The sequence below is a fragment of the Aphelocoma coerulescens genome, chromosome 2, assembly GCF_041296385.1.
Source record: "Aphelocoma coerulescens isolate FSJ_1873_10779 chromosome 2, UR_Acoe_1.0, whole genome shotgun sequence".
NCBI lineage: Eukaryota > Metazoa > Chordata > Aves > Passeriformes > Corvidae > Aphelocoma > Aphelocoma coerulescens.
In genome coordinates, this window is record NC_091015.1 from 88,226,946 (window position 1) to 88,251,869 (window position 24,924).

Here is a 24,924-nt window from a genome sequence, read left to right on the forward strand (position 1 = left end):
CTCTACTGCTTACATGTTAAATCCTGTCTGGGGTATGTTAGTTCCATACAGCTCTTCCCAGGTGCATCAGTCTTTCTGAACAGAATATACAAAGTGAAGAAATGTGTTGGGCATATGTCCTTTCAAGGCAGCAGTTCTGCTGCAGCTGTTATAAAATAAGAGATAAAACCTCCATTCACTGAAGTTTTGAATTCAAGTGTAGACATTGACAGGACAGGAGACTTATTTGTCATTGAATTGAACGTGAAAAAACCTTAGATATTTGTATTTATAATGTTCTGTTGTTGCAGCAACAATGTGACAAAGATCTTAGTCATGTATTGTTTGTTTTTTGTTTTACTTTAAGATACTAAATAATAAAGAAATAAGTATTTCCATTTATCAAAGAATGTCACTGCAAATTAGTCCATGCTAATAATGAAGTGTGAGAAGAGTGTCAATCTCTTTCTGCTTTCTGTCTTCACAAAAATAGCTTCAAGGATCCCTACAAGAAATGACCTATTCACTGATTATCTAATTTGGTTCCTGACTGAGAGCACAATACAAATGATAAGTAAACATAGTTAATGGCTGAATAGATACTTCCAAATGTAGAGATCAGCCTCATAAACCCCAGTTAACTACCCCTGGAGTTCGAGACTTTTGTCCATATCTGGAGCTCTTCTTACACGTTTTTGGAAGTTCTCAGCCATAGTTCATATAAGAATGACAGATTTTGTAGCATTAAATAATTAGAGTCTATTTTTAAAGTTGCATGTCTATTGCTCTGCAAGACAAGAAAAATATATTGTTTATCAAGTTATTCACAAGTTTAATACTGCTAAATAAGCATGAATACTTAAAAATATAATTATGTAATGGAATCTATTAAAACAAAGTTCTTTTAGTAGTGAGATAATAATTGTTGGTTTAATGGATTAAGGCCTACCTCATCTTCTTATTATAGACAAGATAATTTATATTGATATAAAGACAAATTGAATAAACTTTCCAGTTCAAAAGAGAAGAGCACTCTTTTTATGCTTTAGTAGAACAGCCTGTCATAATATCCCAGATAAGAATCTACTGTTCTAATTGAAATAATGATAAGGTATTCCATGACCCTATGTCCCTGAGTACACGGAAAATCATATCAGTTAAGAAAAAAATTTCAGAAATCAATTTCTGACACTTTCTTGAACAAGAATTTTTACTTTTCCTATTAAGAGTTCTTACTTTTTTTAGTTGAAATATCTTTCTCAGTGACATCTGTTTAAAATGAGCATGTTTAGTTTACTAGGGTTGGTGATTCCCTGCTGAAATGCAGATTAGTTCATATTGGACTGCTAAGTGAGTATGAAAATTAAGTGTATTTAACTATCTCATTGCTTCCTGCTCAGGGGCTCCAATATAATTTAAATGACCTTACAGGGCTGTACTAAGTATCTTACATATATTGAATGCATCTGCTCTGGATGAATACCTTATGACAACCCCCAAAATCCACAACTAAGATACCACAGCCAGTTCCCAGGTTCCTGTACTAGTCTTAAAGTAAGCTTAACCTTGTCTATCACAGTTTTTGCACATGGGCTTTTAAACTGTTTTTGGCACTGTGTATGTAAAGGGCAATGAAGCTGGTGAAGGGTCTGGAACACAAGTCTTATGAGGAACAGCTGAGGGAGATGATGTTGTCCCGTCTGGAGAAAAGGAGGCTCAGAAGAAACCTTATTTCTTTGTACAACTACCTGAAAGGAGGTAGAAGATAGCAAGATGGAGGTCTGTCTCTTCTCACAAGTAACATGTCATAGGACAAGTAATGTCCCCAAAGTGCCCAGGCAAGCTTTAGGTTGGATATTAGGAAAAATTTAAGGGTTGTCAAGCATAAAATTTTGCTAATGACATGTTCTGTTTGAGCTAGATAAGGAAATATCCATGATGAAACTCTGGAATTCCACATGTGATTGCATTGCAGAGCACTTATTATAGCTATTGGTAAATGCACATGTGATTGCATTGCAGAGCACTTATTATAGCTATTGGTAAAAACTCCAACTTAATTATATGTGATTGGTTTCTACTCAGTATCAAGAGGCGGTCATAGCGAAGAATCACTTTGAAATTTTAGTTATTTTAATAAGTGATACATCTTGCTAACAGTGTGTAGGATTAAAATAACTTTATTTTGTGCATGGGTACTGAAATTTTGTTGAAGTTCTAAGAGCTGTATTTCATATTCAGGTTTTTGTGTGTTTGATTACCCTCAAGGAATTTCTGAAATGTTGTAACAGAAATTGCAACTCTAGTCTAGACCTTTTTCAACGTCTATTCTTCACTGACAAGAGAATCACTAGAAATTCAAACTCAAAATTTGAAAGAGTCTTACATTGTTTTTTTAATTCCACCAGGTACTGTACAGTGCACTCCTCCATTCCTGAAGGAACAGAAATATGTGCTTCATCTAAAAATATTGTCATGAACACTTGTTTGAGGGTGTCATCTGTCAGTTCTCAGCTAACAGTAAATATTGAATGTCCTTTGTTTTCAATTTTAAGTAAATATTGGATTTTCTACACCTACAGTTTTTACACTTTTAAGAAGCTTCTCTGAACAATGGACTTAATTCTCACAGTTTTCTGTTGTGTTCAAAATATTGATATATTCTTACAGTTTTCCCAAGAGTCATTCAAAGAATAACTCAGGGCATCAGAGAGATAGGCAGAACCATCTACTGTGTCTTTTAGATTTCTAAGGATTCCATTTTGGTACATTTGTAGACTTTATGAGGGAATTGGCATAACTAAAAACCTTGTTGCTTAGACCTTGTTTTCCACTATCACGGTAACAATCAGAAAGTCCTTTGCTAATCAAAAGTGTGCAAAGAGGAGGGGCAAAATGTTCTGTGCAACCTAGCTTCGTTTCTCTTATGGTGACAGATGTTTTCTGGCACATCATCCTTCCTATATATCCTGATACAATTTCTGGCATCCACCTCTGGGAAACTTTGTCGTCTACCTGCTGGAGAAAGCTTTACAGGGCAGAAGATGGACTGATCACTCATCAGGAACAGTGTCCTGGCACTGTATTTTCTTTGCTTGATATCTACCAACACTCTCTCTCCCAGAATCAATCATATAGTTAAAAAGGACAGGCATAGGAGGCAGACAAGGTGGGAAATTTTTTTGCCTGATGTTCTAACCTTGTTTTTCTTCTTCGATGAGATGGACTATGTGTGTTGGAGATTGATTTCAGAAGTAGGAAAGAAACTTTTCTTTGGTTGTTCCCCTTTTGTTTGTTTCTGTGTTTGTTATTCTTTCACCATCTGGTGGTATGAACATCTACTGTGGAAAATCTCTGCTGCTCTTCAGCCACAAGTTGTTCTAAAATAAAAAAAAAAAAAAAAAAAAAAAAAGACAAAAAACCCCATGTGTTTCTGTAGCCATTAATTGGCAATAGGCAAGTTCCCAGATTATAATATTATCTTGGCTTCCTAACCAGGACTACTGTACTGTGTTCCTTTTTTTAGTAGACATGCATTTATTTATATATGTATATATTTTTACCCTTTCATCTGAAAATACACAAATATATTTTTTACACTTAAAACCTAATGATATCTTATTCTGGGCCAAGCCCAGCAGACAGCTCAGTCACACACAGTCACTTACTCACTCCCCACGAAATGGAATGGGGGAGAGAACAGGAGTGATACAAGTGAGATAAATACTTTTTAATAGGGAACATAAAAGTCATGTACACAAGCAAGAGAAAGCAAGGAATTCATTCACCTCTTCCCATGGGCAGGCTGTTGTTCAGCCCTCCTCAGGAAAGCAGAGCTCCATCACACATTACCGTGACCTGGGACAGGAAATGCCACCACTCCAAGTGCCCTTTGTTTCTCCTTCTTCCCCCCCCCCCTTTTATTGTTGATTGTGATTTCGTATGATGTGGGATGTCCCTTGGGTCAGCTGTCCCAGATGTGTCCCTTCCAAGCTTCTTGTACACCCCCAGCCTTCTCACCGGTGAAGTGGTGTGAGAAACAGAAAAGTCCTTGTTGTATAAGCACTACTTGACAAGGCTAAAACATCCCTGTGTTATCAGCACTGTTTAGGTCACAAGTCCGAACAGCACCATATGAGCTGCTGTGGAGAAAATGATCTATCCTAGCCAGGACCAGTACACAGGTGAAGCACTGTTCTTATTTGTGTAACTGGATTGAAAGCCTTGAACTGAAAGCGGTGAGACATACACGATCATGTAGGATAGATTCTTTGGCCACATCCTTCATAGTCTTTCTCTTAGATATAAAATTACTCTCTGCTCACCATTTAAAGGTATTGTTTTTACTTTCTATTGGACATTGGAAAAGGTTCCTATTCTTAATGTTTATTAAGCTTGGCTTTTCATACTTCTAGGCATTCACATCTTTTCAGAGGTAATGAGGACTGTAAGGAGTTTGCTCTATTTTGAAAGTCTAAAACACTATTCTATATCTATTAGAAAAGTAAAAGATCTTGATATGAAGAAAGCATTACATTGCAAGTGTCTGTAAAATGTCTGTTTTTCCAGAGCAGAACTACTTTTATAAACATGGGTTTATCTCTGTGTGAGACGTGTGAACTTTACTCAAGGGAAATATGAACCAATAATTTAAGTCCTTTGTTTTTAAGCAAGGAAGGCTAATTCATCCAAACAAAGTATGGAAATTACATGTGTGATAAAATGTGTTTAACTTTAGGGAAAGGGAATGAATAAGATTTCGCCCTAAAGCAAATAATACATTACTGTAATTTTTAGCTCAACTGGGATGAGAACCAGGACACTGACTCAGAAGATTAATGCACAAGACAGTTTAAAGGCTCTGCCCCAAAGGACCGGTCCACATGCTAACAGTACTTTTACAGATCAGTCTTTATTGTGAAATTAAGTGGTGACTTTATTGTCTTTAATTCAGCTAACAGATGTCCTTTTTCTAGACAAGGGGTTATTATTTACATCTCTAGTTCTAGAAGAAAAAATTACCAAGGCATCGAAACAAATTCTCCACACATACACACCCTTAAAGTTTTGTCTAGGGAACTGAAATGAAGATTTAGAACATGGCATTAAGTTGAACTTCACAGGGGTACCCTAATTCATACTTATCTCTCCTTCTTGATCCACATTTCCCTTTTCCAGCTTAATTTTCACTTTCCCAAACTGTTGTGGTTATTGCTATGCTTGAGGATAATAATTTCAGAAATGCAGTTAAAGGTGACCATGAAACTTTGCAATGGCAGTGAAAATGAGGCAAAGTGTTGAGGTTCTATTCCAGAAGCTGTTATCCACCAGTTTGGTAATGCTAAAATGCCTCCTTATGGTTAGAGATACACTGGTTATATATATTTTTAAAGGGCCTAACTTCTTGCAGTTCTGGTTTATGTTGTTTTGGATTTTTTTTTGGTACAGATATATTGTGTTAATAATGTTATTGCTTTAATAATAAGCTTCATTCAGTAAGGTCACATTTTTACCTTTCATATTTTGAGGTTTATACTTAATTCACATTGGAGTGGACAAAACCAGTATTGGTAGACATATGAAAAGGAAATTATAAATACAGAACTGATTGAGGATACTGTTTTCTTTTATATATTTGTATTAATATTTTTATTTTAATTTTTATGACTCAAAAATCCTGTGATTTAAAAACAAAGCTAGTCTCAGAATTCATGAATAATTTACATTAGATCAATAAATATGCATGCATCTGGTTTCCCATCGGTCTTCATCTTTTATAACAATACATTCATTTTCAGTTACAATCTGAATAAATGTGTCTGATAAAGTCTTGCCTTGTAATAAACCATACAGAACAAAAAAACTAGTATGATGACAATGATTTGCCAAAGATTATGTAAAAAGGAAATGCTCCTCAAGTAATCTTACCTGGCAAAAATAATCCATCTGCAGTTGAGATGCCTCCTAAGAAAAACTGAACAAAAACTTTACAAAATTAACACAAGCTCCATATCTATTGGCCATCTACATGAACAAACAAGCACAACCTATATATAAACCAATTTTACACCATTTTTACAATGATAACAACCAAGATGACATTTGGGGAATGTTATAATTACTTTCAGAGAACACCAAGAAACTTGTGATCTATCCAGGAAATTCAACATTTGCCTGTTGCATGACAGCATTTGTCTTCTCTTAATACTCAGTTTTGCTGCCTTTGCACCATCAGTGCCTGTGCAAATGGGGAACACCAAGCCTTGCAATAAGTTTAGTCCATTTCCCTAAGGTGGCATCCATCTTTTCTGACCTTGCTCCAGAGTGTGTTTCATTTGCTTGCCGACTTTGTCAAGCCCAGGAGCAGCAGCAGAAGCAGTACAAGTAGGCTTTCTCTGGTCTCTAAGACTGAAGATAGTCTCTGATCAAACACAGTAACCAGAAAATTTACCTCATACCTTTGTAACTGCCTTTATGAGTTGTCAATTTTTAAATTTAAAATTTAGGAGAGACTTCCTAGAGACTCTCTAACTGTATTTCCAGGAGAGGATTCTGTTTAATTCTATTTCTTTTTTTACTTACCTTTGCTTACACATACATTCTGTGAATTGATTTGTGAATGATAGTAAGAGTTAATTGTTTGGTTTGTTTTTTTCCAAGAGTTAGTTTAGTCAGCATGTGTCAGCCCGAGGTGGTCTGTCCCTGTTCCCAGGTCCTTGCCCCCAAGGAGGTGCCAAGGCCTGGGTCTGGGGCTGCTCCAATGTCCCTGGCCTCCTTGCCCCTGGCTTGGGGTGAGACAGACTGTGGCTGCCAAGCCCTGCCACCACCATCCTAGGACACCTTGGTACCTGGCCCCAGAAGCTGCCAGCCCCTCTGGTGCCCTGACAGTATTTCAAGTGCTGTTGTCAACAAAGTTCGGTAAGGTGGATGTTTGTCTTCACATTTTAAAAACCATTTGCAAAACCCATCCCTCAGTCAAAAAACCCCCAAAGCTTTTCAAATTCGCAGCTAGCACATACCTTATGCAATTTTTAAGCATTAGATAAAGCCCCTGAAAAGTCTCATGATAGAAGAGGAAGAAGCAGATTTGTGTTCACTACCCATTGCAGAATAGTTAAGCCCAGCCTGCAGTCTATAATTTAGGTCCCTAAGGAAGGCTTTTGTTTTCTTTTCACATAGTTTTGTTTTTCTCATAGTACACTCTTCAGCATTAAAGCATGACATTTTTCATTATATTTATGATCATGATTCAATATTCAAGTATTCTAAAGTTGCTGATCTTCTTCCTATTTCCTTAACTGGCCCCTCTTTCCTTCCTATTTCCTTAGTTCTCAATATTTCTGTTACACGGTATTTCAGTCGTATGCTTATGATGTTTTCAAGGAACAGTTCAATTCCATCTGTAACACTAGGGAAGGTACAAGAGTAGAAACCTCCCCGGAATTTGGTAAAGCACTTTCAGTCCCAGAAGCAGATATAGCTATCATGGGAGCTGTCCTAAGGGAAGAGGGTAGATTAAATGAGATTTTGTTCTCTCTCAAAGTGTTCTTTCAAGAAATACATTTTAGATCAATAGATTGCATCTAAATGTGTTCAAACAGAAAATACAACAAGTCACTATATATCTAACCACCATGTGAGTTAGACTTCACTTTACTTGAATCAAAGATGAAAATAAAATGAGGGACTTCAGAAGCTAAGGCTGTTTCTTCCTCAGAAATCTCTCTTATGATAAGGTTTTCTGTATTTTTTTTGTCTTCAAGGTGAAATGCCAAGGGCTGGTAACACAATGTAGATCCTTTCCCTTGAATCAATTTTCCAAGTCTAGGCTTTAATCCAATTGTAATCAGTTCTGATTAAAAGTTACTTTCATACTGAAATGAATTCAGCATCTGTAAAAATAACTGCATCAGTGAAGGAACATACAAGTGTGTTTACTTGTGTAATCTTTTGTATTTGCTTATTAGAGCATCCTTCTGTGCTTTAGAGAGGAATCCTCCATTTTAAAAGTGGACATCTTTATGGTAAATATCTGGCTTACTTTACCCTTTTGAAGAGAATAAAATAAGAATACTGCTTTAAGTTAGAAAAATCAAACAAAACTTATCCCGTTGGTTAACAGAATTTTGTACCCCTATATAATCATGGTTCTGGATTTTTTCTTGTAATCCTCTGTTTTAGTAAGTAGATTAGATTTAGTTGAGGTGTGGGACTATCTCCAAGAGATTCTCAATGGTTCTGATAATATATATAAACTACAAAATTTTCTTATTAAAAAAAAAAAAAAGATGTAAAATACTGTATTTTTTTTTTTTAAGTACTCAAATTTTTTTCTTCTAACCTCAAATTTGTGTAGTGCAGTACATTCTCCAAGAGTTTCAAAATGCTCTGGTAAAACAGCAGTTGCACTGTATGCCGAGATATTAAAAATAATACAATGCATTACAAAGCGCAATAACACGTATCTTCAAATTATTTTTTTGTAATAGCTGCCATGGAAAATGATTAATTATAAAGCTATAAATTGCTGATGTAAGAGCCTCATTTGTGAACTATCATGAAAGAGGGTAAAATACTTATTAGAAAACCATTTTTTTCTGATTGTGATAGATTACTGTTGCACCATACTGTTGTTAAAAATTTTAATATATATTAAAATACAAAACCCCTCCATTTCGTATTCAACATGCTGATTTATTTATTTTGAGACAAAATCTTCTTGTTCAGCTAATATCCCATTAATTCAGGAAACTAAGAATGAGTACAATGTAACATGAAGCACTTGTAGTAAAAATTAATTTGGCCTGAGTAGTAGTTTTTAAAATACTGTTTCTTGACATAGGTTTTGAAGATTCATCAGTATTGTAAATTCTGTATTTCTGCTTTTCTTGAGGTTGATCTTCTTTTTCACTGATAGTTTTTCCATGATAAAGATCTTGCAAGTGGATTTTTAATCTGGACTGCTGAAAAAATGCAAATGTACCTAAAATCAATATCTGATAATTTAAAAAAATTTTGGAACATCCATTTCTGGAGCTGCTTCCTTTCAGAGAAGAGCAGATGTAAAATGAAAATTTTAAAAAATGAAAATTTAAATATAATTGATTAGTCTGTGACTTTTTGGCGTGGGGTGAAGAGGGGGTGATACATATTTACCATCCATGTGCTTCTCTCTGGATGTATTGTTCTTTAAAGATATGAAGAGTTATTAACATCTTGTTTCTCATAGGAATGGCCTCCAGGTGTAGGAATTTGTTACTGGTTATATCTCAGATTCACATTACCACCAAAAAAAATACTGAGATACATGGAACTATTTTCTTGACCAGCTAACCATACAAGAGGTGAAAGACTCGCAGATATATTTCATTTGAAAGTGGATTAATCTGGCTTCACAGGAATTTAGTCCACCTTTGAATAGAGACTCCCTGGCAAGACCTTAGGAACACCCTAACCTCCATAAACCTTTGTTGTGGGTTATCTACTGTATTCACCAAACACTGCATTAGGTTGCTTGTCAAAATCTAATAAGATTTTTTTTCTTCTTGATTCATTTCCAATTAATAATATAAATAACAGCTGTTGCCAAATGACAGCTACAAAGTTGCTATATTTTTAGTATTTTTTTTTCTTTTCATTTTGGAGATTCTTTCTTTCTGATGAGGGTCCTCAGGGTGAATCTCAAGGCCTCGAAATTAAAATGATTCATGTATCTGCTGACACATATCCCTAGGCAGAAGCAGAATAACAAATCAAAACCAAACGTCCTTTACATTTTCTCCTAAGTCAGCCATTTTACTTAAAAGATCCTAAATTATTAGTGAAAATTTCATTTTTAATAGGGCTATACTGTGTGGAAAGAACATAAAAAGCAACAGGTAAAAAAAGTAGCAGTGCTTTTCAATTCATGTTAAGTTTTAGGATTTTTTTAATCTACCTCACCTTTTCACTGCATTACTACCTATATTTTATCAATTGCTAAGAATTTTACGCCATTTATTTTATGAAAAATAACTTCTGCTTGTAGAGAATATGGGTGGACATACTCATTGGTACAAATATGGAGAGGAAAATATTTTTTTTATTACAGGATGTAGGTCTTAGAAGAATATCTGGAAACATTCTTTTTTCAGGACTTGCAGCTTTTGTGGTACCTTTAAAACCCAGCCAATGATGTTGGCCATGCTGCAAGCAACCTGTGGCTCAAAATAATATCAGAGTACCTGTCTCCCTAGTGCCATAGTTATCTCAATTCACTTTATATCGGGGGTATTCTCCAGGGCTCACTCAATTTACATGTGCATAAGGACAGTCCAGCATATTCTAACCCATCAGTGTCCCCTGAACATCTGTACTTCCTGCTCTCAGGAGCAAGCACGGTCTGAGAGCAGAGACTTGTGAAGGGAGAACCCAGCCTTTGAACTGGTGTTCCCTGCAGCTGTGGGCTTCTGTGGATGTGCTCTGCGTGCAGACCCTGCCTGGTGCATAGTGAACAGAAGAACAGAAGAAGGCTTTGATGGCATTTTCCTTTTTGACTAGTTGAAGTGGAAAGAGACAGGTCATGTTCAGATCATCAATCTTAAAGGTCTTTCCCAACCTACGGGAGTCTGTGTTAGCTTTTGCTTCTGCTGGCCAGTTTCTTATGACACAGACACTGAAAGGAAGGTCTGTCTGAGGATCACTGGTCATCATATCCATGGTAAAAAGGGTCTCCTCTCTGGTGATAATCATCATAGTGCCTCTGCAAGACTGAAATGTCATCTGGTTCCATATGAAGTGCTTCTGATCTTCCAGCCCAAAATGGTTTCATATCAATTCAATTGTACAGCTATATATATATATATATATATATATATATATATATATAATGGTGTTACTATTCTGAGAGAATGGTTTAGTAGATCATGGTGTAATCCAAAATATAATAAGATGGCATTGCTCCTATTTGATTGCCTGTTGATGGCCTATTCAGTGACTTACTTATAACAGAAGTCAGTGGTAGAAAATCTGATTAAACTCTCTTCATTTCAAAGAGATTTTCTTTTGCTATTCAGTGAAATTTGTATTAAGCTTCTGAAGTCTAACCTTTCAGTACAGAATCAGAAATTATTAAGACAAAAATGCAGGATCTAACTGTACTTTATAGTCTTTATGTGTGGCTTGGTTTTGTTTCAGTGTCTCCTTTCTGACATTAGAAATACCAACAAATAGAAAAAAAGTCAAGTCTATTTGAGGAAAACGGTATTTCTAAAAGGCTTCATTTTTTTTTATTTTCAATTACTTTTTAAATATCACATGATAACATATTTTAAGGGACATTACAGAGTGGTTTTTTATCCTTATAATTTTAGCTGAAAATAACGGTTTATTGCTGAGGATAATTTGAAAAACTATCTTGGAAGAAGGGGCGAAAAAATAATTTTTTCTGAACCAAGATGGATTTTTTAGTGGTGTGTTTCGTAGGTATAAGTTTTCCGCTATGAAATAATTAAGTGAAGTTTTTCTGATTCAACATCAAAGCTCTGATTTGCAAGAATTTCTGTTCAGTTTGGCAGTCACAATGTTTTTTTAGATAATTTAGTGTAAGACTTTAAGTGGAAGGGTTTCCTGTTTGGTGGAAAAGTGAGAAGGAAGAATTTTTCTGCTCAGTCACCTGTTTCCCTGCCCAACAAAAAGCACCAAAACACCCTTGTGTATTAAAAAGCCTGTTTATCTTTGAAAACCAATTTATACTGAAAACCTTCAGACAAACTCATAGTTTGTCTTTTGAATATATTTCTTACATTACTTGTCAGTTTAGAGAATCCATTCCCATATATATTTTTGCTTTATGTTTCATGATTCAGTAACTGTTGATGAAGTAATACATAATGATCTAATTTTGCTATTCTTCTTGTTGGAAATGTGGGTGTAATACTGAGAACATAACATAAGAAGTAACATGTTTAAAGTTAGAAATTGCAAGTGGCAGGTGGTAGGTTAGACTGCTGTTAACTCTGAATTAATTATGTAAGGCACAGATTCTGCTAACTGGAAAAAAAGATCAGCTTTCAGATGTGTGGGGTTTTTGTACTGTATTCTGAAAAGAGCTGATAGCAATACCTATGGTTGAGGTTAAGTAACAGTTCCACTATGAGGCATATAGTCTTTGAAACATTTTATTATTTGAGCTGAAATGGTCTATTATATAACTGTTATGTCTAGTGATTGTGTTATTTCAGCAAAAGCTCTATAGGCTTACTATTGAGTAGATCTACAAAAAAGGTTATTCTTGGAGGCCTTTATGGATAACATGACTGAGAAATTATAGTAGGTCAGCTCTAGAAATCAGAGAGAAATCTGAAAAATTGACAAACTCTACCCAGTATAAACTTGCTCAAGTTGTAAGATGCTCAAAAGAACTCTTCTGCCACTGTTAAAGAAAAAAAACAAAACCAAAAACCAAACAGGAAAGACACTAGTTTATGATTACAGAATTATTTAGAATCATTTAGAATCATAGATTTCTTTAGGTTGAAAGAGATTTGTAAGAATGTCTAGTCCAACCATTAATATACCACTGCCAAGTCCATCACTAAACCATGTCCCTAGATAACACATCTACACATCTTTTGGTTACTCAACTACTTTCCTTAGCAGCCTGTTCCCAAGATTGGAAACCCTTTCCATAAAGAAATTTCCTAATATCCAACCTAAAAGTCCCCATGATGCAACCTGAAGCCATTTCCTCTTGTTTGTCACTGGTTGCCTGGGAGAAGAGACCAAAACCCACCTGGCTTCAACCTCCTTTCAGATAGTTGCAGAGGGCAATAAAGTCTCCTCTCAGCCTCCTTTTCTCCAGGCTAAACAACCCTAGTTCCCTCAACTGCTCCTCCTTATACCTCCAGACTCTTCACCGGCTTTGTTTTCCTCTGGACACGCTCTAGCACCTTAGTGTCTTTCTTGTAGTGAGGGACCCGAAACTGAACACAAGATTCACGGTGCCAGGTACAGAGGAGCAATTGATGCCCTTGTCCTGCTGGCCACACTATTGCTGACACAAGCTAGGATGCCCTTGGCCTTTTTGGCCATCTGGGCACATGCTGGCTCATGTTCAGCTCACTCAACTACATCACCCATCCTCATTCTGCAATGGGCAGATGTTATTTCTACACTGCTTTTCACCATTGATATATTTGAAAAAACTATTCTTATTGCCCCCCATATTTGTGGCCAGTTTCGTCTCCAGTTGAGCTTTGGCTGCATAAATTTTCTCCCTACAGTGGCAAGCAGTATCTCTGTATTCCTCCCATGTCACTTGACCTTGTTTTCACTGGACGTACACCTTCCTTTTCCATCTAATTTCCAAGAGAATATTCCTGTTAAGCCAAGCCGGCCTTCTGCCTCGTCTGCTTGACTTCAGACATTTGGGAATTGCCTGATCCTGTGCCCTTAGGAGGTGATGTTTAAAAAGTAACCAGCAGTGATGAACCCCAGCACCTGCAAAGATATTTTCTATGGACTTTACGCACTAGTTCCCTGATCAGCCTGAAGCCAGTTCTCCTCATGTCCAGAGTTGAACTTTTGCTGGCACTTTTCCTCATGTCAACAAAGATTTTAAACTCATTCACTTCGTGGTCATTGTGGCCAAGATTGCCGCCAACCACCGCTTCATTCACAAGAGCCTCTCTTTTGACAAGCAGCAGGTTGAGAAGGGCATCTTTCCAAGTTGGCTCCCCTAGGACCTGTTCCGTAAAAGTTGTCATCTAGGTTTTTTAAGAATCTTCTGGCCCGGCTTGCACCAGCTGTGTGATGCTCCCAGTTATTTCTGGCAAGTTGAAGTCCCACGAAAGGACAAGGGCAGTTGACTTGGAAGGATCCTTTAGTTCCTTAAAGGAATAATTTGTCAGTGTCATAGTCCCAGCTAGGAATTCTATAGTAGACTCCCACGATGACTTTCACATTATTTGTTTGCTCCTTGATTCTTACCTAGAGGCTCTTCACTGTGCCATTCCCAACACTGAGCTCTGTACGTTCTATCTCTTCCATTACATACAACACTACCCCTCTGCTTCTTCTGCCCTGTCTCTCCTAAAGGGCCTGTAATCATCCAACAAGGCACTCCAGTCACTGGACTCATCTGCCCAGATTTCACTCATGTCAGTGACATCAAATCTCTGGGACCAGGCCAAAGTTTTGAGCTCATCGTGTTTGTTCCTCATGCTGTGTGTGTTAGTATAAAAGTATTTCAGGTGTGGTATTTTGTAGACAACACCTTGTGAAGCAGATTGACAGATGCCATTAGTGCTCATTTCCTCAAGATTTGGCACCCCATCGCATTGCTCATCATCGGCAAGTCTGGTATTTTCCTTTTCCCCATTCCAAGCTCTGTCCATGAGCTCTGCTACTCCTGTGCTAGAACTCTTTTTCTCCTCTGAGAAAGTTACATGCCGTCAGCTGTCAGTAGACCAATGTTGAATAGATCACCCCATGGCCAAAAAAACCCAGATTTTTCTGCCTACACCAGCCTCAGAGCCACACATTGACCTGATGGATTTGCCTATTGCTATCAATATTATTCCTTGTTGAAGGACACCTGCACTCCTGATTCTTCAATCAATTGTCCCAGGGCCCTGAAGGCTCTTTTGTTTGCCCTCCAACTACTCTGTTACTTTGATGCTGCCAGCTTGAACAGCCAATAACAGATAGTAATCAGAGGATAGTAATCAGAGGATATCTGATATCTGATACTAATCAAAGATAGTAATCAGAGGACCGTACTAGAGACTGAAGAGTTTTCTGGTGATGTTCCTTATCCAAGCCCCTGGGAGACAGCAGACTTCCCTGTGAGTTGGGTCCAGTCTGGATATCAGGCTGTCTGGTCCCCTTAGAAGGGAGTCTCTTACTACAACTACCCTTCTTTTCCTCTTAACAGAGATGATTGTGATGGAGGTTACAGATGGTGCTGCTTTAGGAGGCCCTCTGTCCCAGAAAGGACCTTCTCCCACCCCATTAGTTGTCTGGTATTTGCGTTACAGGGCCTCATACCTGTTGTAGAAGATGACAGTCCTACGTGTTAAGCTTTTGGAAGGAGAAGGAACCTTCCTCCTGGTATGCTCAGTGATCTGCTTCCAGCCTTCATCTTCAACCGATCCTAGATTAATTACATTTCAGGGTTCTAAGTCCATCTTCTTCTCTACTGCAATGGAGGTTCAAGGTTCCTGAGAATCTAAAGACTGTAGCATCTCTGTAAATACCCAGTCAACCAGTTGCTCGTTCACTGGAATACTACACAGCCTGTTCACTTCCTCCCATAGCTCCTCACCTGGTGACACAGCTCTTCAGCCACAGCACACCTGCAAAAGAACTGCTTGTCTGCCCCAGTCTCATGGGGAAGCATCAGGCACTCCTGGCATTCTGTGACCTGGAGAGCTACATCTGCCACCAGCAGGTCCGGCTGGCTGAAGGCCTCTGACACAGCAGGTTCAGTGACTCCCAATAGCTGCAGGGAAATGAAAACACCATAAGTGAAGAAGCTTAATCTGGTGCACTAATAAGACTGGGGCTTGAAAGGGTCTTAAAGTGTTCTTCTCTACCAGATACCGAGTCTGTTTATCTGCCTCTCCTGGCTTTCCCCAGTGAGAAGCTGTTGTCATTGCATGCCAGTTAAACAAGCTAAATTGTGCTTATGCTGAAATAGAAGCTGTTTTTTCTACAGTATCTTGATTTTGAAGGTATTTCTACTGTGTGCAAAATGGATATTTTTTGTCCCTGGTTAAATGAAAATAACAGTTTCCTGTTTTTATCTGAACTGGAGCTGTATATAGGCATTCAAAAAGATTACTCTTTTATCCTCAGTGTTAGAAAGAATGTTGCACATATGAAGGTATCCAGGATAATCTCACATAAAGATCTAAGATTCTTGATACTGTGACCTTAAAACTTCTAAAGATGTTTTGGTTTACAGAAGAAAATTTCCAGTACATATGAAAACTAAATGTTTGAATTCCTGCTGTGTTGTAATATCTTGGATCCCAGTTTCAGCTAGCTTTCCTACTTCTGTCTTCAGTCATTCTGTGCAATACAATATAATGTGATTATAAGACCTACCGTGAAATCTCTACCTGGAACTACTCTCTCAAATGAGATTGTGTGTTTACATTTATACTCAGCATGATAGAATAAATCAACAAATATATTAAACAATAGCTCTGATTATCAATGGTACGCAATCATAGTTCATGACTTTCATAATCCAGACCTATTTGAACTGGTAAGTGTAGTCTTTTCTGTTCTGTTATTCCTTATGTGTATTAGTTTCTGCGGCTCCAAGATAAAGCCCCGATCTTGTAAACAGTGTATGCATGCTTGGCTTTAATACTAGCCTGTATTTACATTGGCTAATGCCCTAATGTGTATGAAATGGATTAAGATAATGCAAATGGATTTTTTAACTGTTTCAATCTGGAGTCTTACACATGTGAACTATACTTCATGCAGTCTTGATATCTTTCTAGCAAAAGGTGAAATATTTTTTGGTCATTAGACTTAGAAATTTCTTCCTTCTTCACTACTAATAGAAGATAAAAAACTATGCATGGGTTTTATAAAATAAAGAAGCATGCAAAAGCTCTTTCAAAAGTATGGAATATCAGATATTGCCGGTAACAAGATGACCATATCTAAGAATAAAATGGTGTTTGGCAAATAGGAAGATAGGAAAAAAACAACTAAAATTTTTTGAGAAAGTTAGAAAGCTATTATTTTCAGGATTTCAAGAGCTAAAACTACCTTTAATGAGATGTTGAAGAAAAATAAGAGTCATATTGGGGATAGATATAAACTTTGTGTATTTCAGGAATCTGCATTAAAAAAATGGGAATTTGTAGAAGCCATGAAACAAATTACTGTTTTAGTCTAGGCAAGACAAAATGAAATAATGAATGAAGATCTTAGCTGAAGTAGAATTGAAGTATTTCATTATAATGTCTTGAGGACCTTAGGACTGTATTTATATAAGCAATACCTTTATTTGAAATTAATAATCTCTGTTTTTGAAACCATGTGCCCTCACAAAATTCTTTCCTATCAGCACTGGTGCAAAAGAAATAGCTCACTGGTACCAAAAATGTTCCTGTTTCTGGGTTTCCACACTTAGAGACATAAAGTGGACAGTGAATCACAGTAAATGTTCTGGTATCTTATTTCCTGACATATTCTCTGATGTCAGGAAGCATATTTAATACATAGCCAAAATCCAGATACCCCATTGTTGTTCTTAGCATGTGAGAGGACACTGTTGTGTTGATTGTGTAACATGGGTAGGCCCATGTAAGCATCCCTTACTTCATTGCAGACACTTACCTTGTGCATTACTGTTGACAATCCCAGTACATTTTTTGTTAAACAAGTTATATAAGTGCTCCCCTTTTCTGTAATTAATAATTCAAATGTTATATCTTCAGAATTGGTCTTAGTTGGACATGACATTCTTCTCTTTGGTAATGAACAATTGCACGCTTTTTTGCATCTTAGAAGGTCAGAAATGGTCCAGTATGGTTGAAGCATACAAGAGATTATATAATTTTTACCCAGACAGTGATTTTGTCTGACATTTTAAGAACACACTGATTATTGATTTCTTGGAAAATGTGTTAGCACGTCATCATTCTCACTTACTACTTATTTTGTGGGCCTTTTTTGTGTCAAGTACAAAATGGTCTAATGATTTTTGCATTAAAAAGAGTTGACTTATTTCCATTTTCACATGGACAAATAAGAAAAAAGCTCACAATACTAATAAAGCCAATAGAGTCATGCTAATATATCCCAAGCATGATCTGACTATTCTGGTTTTACAATATTTGCTCTTAATTATTCATGGTACATATGCTCCAGTAAAACCTTGTGCCAGCCATCATCATAATTTGTATTTTATGTTAATAGGTGATTTCACCTTGTGACTCTTCTTAATGAGACTGGTGAATGACTGGTAGTCTTAAAAATCTAATGAGACCATTGGAAAACAATAGCTTTAATTTCTTTGTCAGGAACTTTAGTGATAGGATAAGGTGCAATTGGTACAAATTGAAAGAGGAGAAATTAAGCTTAGATATTAGGAAAAACATTTGTTGCTGTAAGGGTAGTGAGACACTGGAACAGGCTGCCCAGGGAGGTTATCGCTGCCCCATCCGTGGCAGTGTTCAAAGCCAGGTTGGATAAGGCCTTGAGCAACCTGGTCTAGTGGGAGGTGTCCCTGCCCAGGCCAGGGGGATTGGGAACAGATGATATTTAAGGTCCATTCCCTTAATGCTGTAATTCTATGATTCAGAGGGGTTTTGTAGCTCAATATTAAGATACATATACCTTTAGCTTCTCATTTTGTTAATTCTTGTTTCACTGATATAAAGATAATAAATGTTGTGTTTACACTTTTGCAAAATTATCTAATAGAGAATACATTTGGAATTGATGCCTCTAACATAATGAAAGTCTTCTGCTCTGCTATGGAGCAGTGATTTTAGCTGCTATCACTGCATGTTGATGAAACCTCTTTATTTTGGGATGTGCACCCCAGGGGGTAGGAGTGGGATGTCATACCGACAAAACTCTAGCTTATGTGTTAAATGGTAAGTATTACAGCAGTGCAAGCTGGAGCTGAATCAATGCAGCTATGAAGGCAGCTATGCAGCTATGATTTTGTGCTGTGGTACTTGTTGGCTTGACTGTTTTGTCAATAGCAATAAAATATTATTTGTTCTCTCTTTCATTTAGCTACGCTTTTGCCTAATTTTGAAAAATATCTTTTACAATTAATTCTAAAAGAATATATTAAATACTTTTTACACTTGAATAGGTCATGTGTCTCTGTTTAGCTCCTCCAAATTATATCAGCAGTGAGCATAACCATCAGTGAAACCACAGGACATTGCAGTTGAGCCTTAAAAAGATTGGTCCTTCCAATGTTGATAATTTAGCATTAAGAGAATTATTTGTTTATTTTGTTTGATTGAAGAATTCGTTTGGAAAACGATGGAAGAAATTAACATCAAACTGATTTTTTTCAATAGCATTCTTCAATGGGAAGAAAAAAATTTTTTGTTCAGTCATTTGTTCAGAGCCCATGACACTAAATATATAATTAGTTTTGGTGCATTCATGAAAAAGCTGAGAAATTGAGGACTGGAATTACAAAGCTGCCAATAGAAAGATGATGATTTCATTCTCCATTTTATCTAGTAGGCAATTATGTAGGAGATGGAATTTCATGTTCTCCTTTGCTTAGGGTGTTCAAGCCTATACTTTGCACACGAAGAATATAATTAAAATGGCCAGACTATTAATGTTTAGCTGCACTTTCAGATTAAAAAATGGAGTGGCAATGATTGTTTTTGCCAGAAAAGAAGGAAAATATTCTACAGTGCAATGTTATTGTTTTGATATCTTTAGAAAGAAAATTTTTAACTCCATTTTGAAATTATTTTATCTAAAAGTTTGTTTACTAAAGTTTATTTGCTATTTAAATTGATTTACCAGTTTCACATACAGACTAGAACAGTTCTAACAGCAACAAATACTCCGTAATTGGTGACTGAAATATACCCATGAGACACCCATGAAATATACCCATCAGATGACCTTATTACTTTCTATTAATGAAATATTTTATATTGAAGGGTAAAGGTGGGGTTATTTTTTCTTTTGTTAATAAGCTCTTCTCTGAAAAGGACATTTGTGGCATTATAAGCAACTGTCCTGCTTCTAGAAACTTTTGTTATTATTACAGTGGGTATGTGTCATATTTTCTGTATCCAGAAAGAGTAGCCAAACATCTAATATTAATTAAATTGAGAATATTTATATTTAAAATGAACTGTTTAATAGAAATGCTTTAAATTATTGAAACAACACTGAAATTAGTGGTCAGTTATTAATAATCTATTTGACACAACTGTAGTCAGACAGCAAACTGGAAAACTTTTTTTTTAATGCAAGTTAAAAAAAAAGTATTGTGACAAGGAACTGCAAATGTATTTATTATTTTAAAGCCTTCTCAGAAAAAGATCTGGTCTTTATTTGGTGACTACATTTGCTTTGTATCCTTAATGGAATTGTTTCCCAATGAGTAACACCTGTAAAATTTCAGAGTACAGTTCCTTAAAAATATATCTCTAGAGAAAACATTTCTTCTGAAAAGTTATACTCCTCAGGCATTTGTGGGAGTGGGGTCATGAAAGCTGCTGAAGGAAAAATAGACAGGGCAGTCAAAGGAAGGAGAAAGGGGCGCAGACAAGTGTGGGAACAGTGATTGTTCATTTGTGGACACTGAAACTGTACGGGATCAGCTGCATCAAATGAACGTTCACAAGTCCATGTGTCCATTGTAAGCCTTTTGATACTGTCCTTTACAGTATCCTTCTGGAGAAGTTGCCCAGTTGTGGGATGAATGAGTTCGCAGTGCGCTGAGGGAAGAACGGCCTGAAGGACAGAGCTCAGAGGGCTGTGGTGAATGGGGTTACATCTGGCTGGTGACTGGTCACCAATGATGTTCCTCAGGTGCAATTCTAGGGCCAGTCCTGTTCCATCTGTTTATCAATGGTCTGGAGGAAGGAGTTGAATGCCCCTTTAGCCAGTTTTCTGATGATGCCAAAGTGAGAGGTGCTGTTGACACTCTTGAGGGGCAGGAGGCTTTACAGTGACATCTAGATAGATTGGTGCTTTTGGCTGTGGTTAATGGGATGAATTTTGACAAGTCTGTATGTCAGATTCTGCATCTAGGATGGAGTAATGTTGGACACAGGTATAAACTGGGAGGGGATTTTCTGGAGAACAGTCCCACAGAAACGGACCTGTGGGTGCTGGTCAGCAGCAGCTCAATGAGTCAGCAGTGTGTGCCCTGATGGTCCAGAGGTTATTGATCCCACATTCTGGGGTGCATCCCCAGCCAGTCAAAAGAGGTGATTGTCCCACTGTATTCAGTGTTGGTGTGGCCTCATCTTGAGTATTGAGTGAACTTCTGGGCCCCACCATTTAAGAAAGATGTGAAGGTCTTTCAGCGTGTCCGGAGGAATGCAACAAAGTTGGTGTAATAGCTGGAAGGAATGTCCTGTGAGGAGCAGCTGAGGAGTTTGAGCTTGTCTAGTTTGCAGAGGAGGAGGCTGATGGGTGACCTCTTTGCTCTCTACAGCTTCCCAAGGAGATGAAGGGGAGAGGTAGGTGCTGAGCTCTTCTTCTTGGTAATTACTGACAGGATGTGTGAGAATGGTACAAAACTGGCCAAGGAAAGGTTTAGACTGGGAGAGGTGGTCGATGCCCCAAGCCTGTCAGTATTGAAGAAACATTTAGATGATGACCTTAATAACATGTTTTAACTTGGTTGACCTTGAACTGTTCAAGTAGTTAGACTGGATGATCATTACAAGTCCCTTCCAACTGAAACAGTCTGTTCTATTCTCTTGTTTGCTCTATTCCTTCTGAATCTGAGAAAATGTTAAACTCCCTTGTCTATGTAAGTCCTACTGCGCTACAGGCCTTGCTAAAATGTCTGTCCTCACCCTTCTTATAGGCCTCCTTCAAGTATTGAAAGGCCACAGTAAGGTGTCCCTGGAGCCTTCTCCAGGCTGAACACTCTCAGCCTGTCCTCACAGGAGAGGTGCTTCAGTCCTCTGATAGTTTTTGCGGTCTTCTTTTGAACCCACTCCAAAAGTTCCACAGCTGGATGCAGTACACCATAAAAAAGTCATAACCATCATAAATTAGTAAATTACTAGGAAATAAATCATCATACACTAGTCTTTATTCTTTATAATACAGTCAAAAACCGATATATTAAATTTGTTGTATTTCATAGCTTCTGTCATTAACCCATTTTCTGGACTGCAGAATGCAAGAAATCCTAAGATTTTTTCCATGAAAGATGTGCTACTTCAAGTTATGAGTTTAGTAGTCCCTAGAAACAAAGCATTTTTGAGAAAACACGGGTTTGAAATCTCGGTTCCCAATAATAGGATTGTACTGCACTAATTCATGTAAATAGAAAAATGCAGATAGAAGGAGAGAGTACAATTTATTTATATTTTGAATTCAATATCCCTTCACACTCTGATTTTAACCTCCAGCCAAATTAATTTCTTTCTGATAAAACTGGTGCTGTTTTTTGCATTGATTATTGACAGAATGACGACTTAAATACATTTGAACTAAATAAGCAAATCCATTCAACAAAATTAATAACTGTTTGCTGTGTTTAAATCCTATATAATAACTCTGCTATGTTTATTGTTATTTTGTGCTGCATTTTTATTCTCAACTGCTTCTGTACCAGCATCTGCTGCTTCTGGAAAACAAAGTTCCTGGTTATCATTTCACAAGTAGCAGCTACCCAAGGGAAACAGTTAGATTTAATCATCTCTACAGATTGTCTTCTGTTTTTAGTGTTCTAGTACTCTAGTGTTCTTTGTTTGCCCACTTGCAACATTTAAACCCTCAGTTGTTGTCTCTTTGTATGTATGTGTGCATTCCTTTATCTTGTAGCTTGTTAGTATTTTTTACATTACAATAAAACTTCACAAAGTTTTTGATTCCTGAGTGAATGGAATTGAAAGTCTATGTAAATCTTGCCTTTGACACAAGTTGCCATAATCTCTTAGAACTGAACTTACGTCTCAGACCTAAGCCTGTATGTTATTAGATATATTTTATTTGATTTTACTTGAACCATGAATACATGAATAATTCAGTCTTTACTGAGAAGATGAAAAATAGAAAGAAAACCTATTGAACAAAGCAATCTTGAGTAATCAAGGTATTATAAAACCCTTCTGGATTAGTGGTCCATCTAGCCCAGTATCCTGCCTCTGACAACGTCAGTAGGGATGATAGTGTCAGTAGAGTAACTTGGGCACCTTTTGCTCCTTTACTTTCACAGCATCCAGAATAGTTAGTTGTATTAGGGTTGTAAGGGTTTGTCACCTTGCCTAGTCTTTACACTATCCTTTTATGAATCTATTGTCTGTAATTTGGCCATTTCTGAACTTGTTAGTACTACTCTGTGGTAACAAGTTCCATAAGTTCACTACCTTCATTTTAAAGAAGTAATTTCTACCTCTTTCAAACCAGCCTCTCTTAGGAGTTTCATTTGTTGTCTTCAATTATAATGTTGTTAATTTGCTGAATAACAGTTTAGTGTTTATTTTATCTTACATTTTATTACCCAGAAGAACTTACTGTTATTTTCGGACTTTGAGATTTCAGTGAACACTCCTTTGTCTTTGATAGAAATACTGAATAATAGTACAGTAAAAAAGCAGACAGAATGATGTAACAATCCTGGTTTTCTTGCAGCAAAATGCATTAGCTTCCTCATTCATAAACCTTGAGTGTATCTTCCTGCAGTTCTCAGTCAATAGATCAAAGAATGTGAGCCTCTCTAGTTCCTCCTTGTAAAGTACTAAACAATCAATCTACTGGTTCATTTCTGTTCCTGACTTAACTCTGCTTGGACTGCAAGTTGTGTGTTTTTATACTTGAAGGCCAGAACTTCTTAGTACTCAAGATGTGCACACATTAGGATTTAATGAGTGGCACAATGTCATCCTCTCTTCTTAATACACATCCAAATGTATTTACCATTTCATTCTTTTTTCAATTGCCATTATTCCTGTGATCTAAAACTGCCAGCATTAACTGAAACCTTTGTTTTCCTTATTTTTAACCACCAGTATGCATAGACAAAGTTTAGGTAATTTTTCTCTAGTGTATTACTGGACCTTTCTCTACATTGAATCTCATCTTTCACCTTTCTGACCAGTTTTTTTTTTTAAGCTTTTTACAGAATTTCTTGCAGGAGTTGGTATTCTGTGAACTTTTTAGTTTCTAATGCCAGCAACTTGGCTCCATTACTATTAAAATATAGCCTGATGAGTCTGCCCAGGTTTCTCTTGTCTCAAAAGGTTCCCTGGTTCCTGTTTGCAAAATTCTTCCTCTCTACACTGCACTATCATCCGCATAGTGAGACCATAAGTCCCTACCTGCATCTCAGGTTTTATATATCAACATGGCAATTTTCCACGGAGACCCTGGACTTGAGTTTCCTTGCTGTGAAGCCATGAGCAATCCACCAGAGCATCCCTCTTGCAGTTTTCTACATCCCTGATAGAAACATGAAGTATGCTTACTGGGTCCTCCCTTTTACCTCCCAGCTCTCTTGACATATTAGGAGACCAGTGTAGCACTTACACCTAGCATTACACCTACACAGTCAACTTGTAATCTCTCAGATGTCACAAAAATAATTACCTATGTATATAATAGTTAAATCTTTCCACTGCCACTATGTGCCTCTTTTTATTTCTCTGAAGTGCTTCTCTATGGAGGGAACAACCTGCAAGAAAGAAAAGAAAATCAATTTCAGTGTCAGAGCAGGTCTTGACCACTGGGTTAATAATCCCTTTTTCTCAGCTAGGTGCCCTCAGTTGCTGAGACTCCTGTACTCCGTGGTAAGAACTTCAGTCCACTGCTGCTGTAAAAGAGAAATTGTTCTACCATATTCCTGCAAACCTCAGCTATTGACCTTCGAGGTTTTCTTAGCTGTTCCAGGGAGGTACAATAGCAACAGATGTTGAGTAACCATGGTCAGGATACTGGGTCTTTATATGATCCTCTTGCAAAAACTTACCAGTGGATTGAAGAAGCTGTGTAATGACCACTGAATACTGCTTAATGCTGACAAACAGAGTGGGAAATGACAGAGAGAATGGACCCTGACAGAGTGATGTGGAACTCTTGACAAATTGACATAGGCTAAAATACCATTGATTGTAAATAACTGTTCAAATACATCTTTCTTTGTCTGAGCTAGTCAGCCTCAAATCCTTTTTTGTTTTGGGGAAATGGGAATTTCTGTGAGTTCTCATTTCATTGAAACATCTAAAGGATCCTAGCACTATCTAGTTCTCTTAGTTTGAT

At 37.0% G+C, this 24,924-nt stretch overlaps 1 protein-coding gene across 1 annotated transcript in view; it reads left to right on the plus strand.

Moving 5' to 3' along the window:
- CDH18 (cadherin 18) overlaps window positions 1-24,924 on the plus strand; it is a 246,804-nt gene that overhangs the window by 129,324 nt on the left and 92,556 nt on the right. The window lies entirely within an intron of this gene.